Genomic DNA, 3,455 nt, shown 5'->3' with positions numbered 1-3,455 from the left:
TAGGGGGTGGGGGTAGGGGTGAGTGTAGCGTAAAAATATCGAATTTAAAAACAAACTTTAAATTATTATTTTTTTGGGGGGACTGGTTTGAGGGTAGGGACCAAATAAATTGATTTTTTCAACAATTTTTATTTTTAATTGGAAGTTGGAAGAGAGTTTTGGAAAATGTTTTCCTTAAGTTTTGAAGGGAAGTCATTTTCCTTAAATTTGAGAAAAATGAGTTGATTTGGAAAACATTTTCCAAAACATTTAATCCAACCAAACATGAGAAAATTGGAAAACATTTTCGAAAAATGTTTTCCTTCCTACCAAACACACCCTAGGTCTTTTTGAAATCAATTGTTCACATAATTTTCATCGTAGGAACTAACATAAAGATTCAAAGAAAGAAGTATTACATAATGAGATAAGAAAAAAAAATGTACATGTATTATTCTAATAATTATTAATTATTATATGTGTCAGTTGTTGTGAATCTCTTTTCATATACTTCCATTCAAGTGTTTAGAAAATTTTGTATTAATTGTGATTTAATCTGTTTTTACTTCTTGCTTATTTAATTAAAATGTTGTTGATAGATCGTTGTCTATATCCATGATCTGTACTTTTAGTAACAAGGTCTTATTTTTGCAAGGAAGAATTTTCATTTGTTTTCGATATTATATTGTTCATAAAATAGAGCTGGTAATTTTTTTTATAAAAAAATATATCAAATAATATTTAAAAGTAAAATATCTTGAGAGTCATATATGAATTATATGGAATATGATTTTCAGTACACAATTTTCTCCAAATAAGGGTGTAAGTAGACCATAACAAAATTTGAAAAATAAATAAATATTAAAACACAATTTGTTAAACAAATTCACAAAATTCAAGTAACTCATCGGGAAAAATAATGGATATATTTTTTTACAAGCATTTCTTAATAATTTTTTCTTTTGGAATCCTTAGTTTTTAAACAAGATTTTTATTTTAAAAATGACAACTGTTATTTGGATAACTTCTACACAGAAAACATATTGGTGATGAAAGAAGAAAAATGAGTATGTTTAATATATTTGATTGATGTGGTAAATTATTATTTGTCATCTAAATATCTCGTGTAAAGGATAAATATACTTTGATTCTAATTAGGATAGATTTATATATTTATGTATACTTTCTCTTTATGTATTCTATTAATGTTAGGAGACTTGGCTCCTCAGGAACCTCTTGTATAAGTATTGATTTTTATCTTCAATGAGAATCAGAGAAGAAAAGTTTTTTTCATGGTATCAGAGCCCTAGTGGTTTAAGCAACCTTCCAACTAGGATCTTTTTTCCGTTCTTCTTCTCTAAGGTAAAAAAAATAAATTGACCACTTGAACCAGCAATGGGAGACTCTATTATGCCAAGCATGTCAACCACCCCAGTAGCCGTTTCAACCACCCCAATGACAACTTATTCGCCAAACACCCAACCTTGCTCATCAATTGACCTTGAAGCTTACATCATCAAACTTCTTGGTATGGAAGACACAATTTCTTTCAATGATTTGTGGGTGTGGTCTTAATCACCATATTGATGGTAGTGAACTTGTTCCTAATAAGTTTATAGCAGATAATCAGTTGAATCCAGCCTACAAAGCTTGGACACGTCAAGACCAACTTGTTTTAAGTTGGATTGTCGCTTCAGTATTCGAGAATGTGCTACCATAATAAGTTGGCGCTAAAGAAACCCGTGCAACATGGAACAAACTAGTTGCAGCCTATGCATCCGGATCCAAACCACAAATTCGTGAGCTCAAAACACAATTGCATACTCTGTATTGTGACAATGCGAGCATTGAGATTTATGTCCAAAGAGCAAAAGGGATTGTAAATAGGTTGGCTTCTTGCAACATCCTGTTAATAACGAAGAACTTGTAGAGTTTGTTCTTGCAGGTCTCGGTCCTGCATATCGTCCTTTCACCAGAGCACTTGATGCACGTCATGAATATGTCACTTTTGATGATTTATATGGCATGTTGTTGTATGAAGAAAGACAATTGAAAAAATGATGCTCTCAATGTGATTTCTCCTTCAGCTCAATATACTCAAAGTTTTGTTCCCACCACACGTGGTCGTGGTAGTGGTAGTGGTAGTGGTAGAGGTAGAGGTAGAGGTGGCCGAGGTCGTGGTTGTTCTTCTAATCAAGGATTTACACAGTCTTCTCAGGAACACAACTTTCAGAGTTTTACTCTGTTAACTTAATCTGGGGTCCAATCTTCGTACTCTGATATGTTTGGGATTGTTTGTCATAATTGTGAAGGAAAGGGTCACATTTCACGTGTTTTCCCTTCACCAAAAATTAACATTGGTAATAGGGTCCCTAGCCGATCCTTCTCATATTTAGCTAGCACATCGACTTAGCCTGCACAGAACTGGTTAATGGATAGTGGCACCACACATCATCTTACAGCTTATCTTGACAATCTCGCCATTCATTCAGAATACCAAGGTCTTGAGGAAGTAACCTTAGGTAATGGTTCCAAGCCGCCTATCTCTCATATAGGTTAAGGCTCACTTTCTATTTCTAATAAAATATTTACTCTAGATACTATTCTACATGTTCCTACTGCCACTCAAAATTTACTATCTATTACTCCCTCCGTTTAAAAAAGAATGGCTTAGTTTGACTTGGAACGGAGTTTAACAAAAGAAAGAAAAAATTTTAATCTTGTGGTTCTAAATTAAAGTTATGTCAAATGTACCAAATTTTCCTTTAATCTTGTGGCCTTAAATATGTCACGTGGAAAGTTGAAGTTAAAGTGTTGCCAAAAAAGGAAAAGGGTCATTCTTTTTGAAACATAATAAAAAGGAAATTAGGCCATTCTTTTTTAAACGGAGGGAGTAGTTCTTTTACTACATCTAATCAAGTTTCGGTTGAATTTTTTCCTACCTATTTTTTGGCAAAGAATTTGGCAACGAGGTCAATTCTTCATACATGGCCGAAAACTGATGATTTGTACTCCCTTCCAGTGTTGAAATCACCATCTTCTCCTCCTTCATATGTTGCATCCCTTGGTGTTTGGCATACATGACTAGCTCATGCATATTATCTTACCATTTGTAAGGCTTTACTGTCAAGTATCTTTGTGTTGTCTCCTAGTTTATCTCCTAAATTGTGCTTTACATGTGCAATTCGCAAGAGTCACAAAGTCCACTTTAGCGAGTCTAGTTTTAGGGCCACAGGGCCTCTAGATTTAATTTGTTCAGACGTCTGGGGTCTCGCCCCAGTTATTTCTAATTATGATTATCGTTATTATGTTATCTTCTTTAATCACTTTAGCAAATATACTTGGATCTACTTTCTTCAGTTCAAATCGGATGTCCTATCCATTTTTATTCAATTTCGTCCAATTGTGGAAAAGTTCTTTGGTTGCCCAACAAAATGCTTTCAAGTAGACTGGGGGGGGGGGGGGAATTTCAGGCG

The sequence above is a fragment of the Solanum tuberosum genome, unplaced genomic scaffold (genome assembly GCF_000226075.1).
Source record: "Solanum tuberosum cultivar DM 1-3 516 R44 unplaced genomic scaffold, SolTub_3.0 scf00145, whole genome shotgun sequence".
Classification (NCBI taxonomy): Eukaryota; Viridiplantae; Streptophyta; class Magnoliopsida; order Solanales; family Solanaceae; genus Solanum; species Solanum tuberosum.
This window is presented reverse-complemented; position numbering follows the sequence as displayed.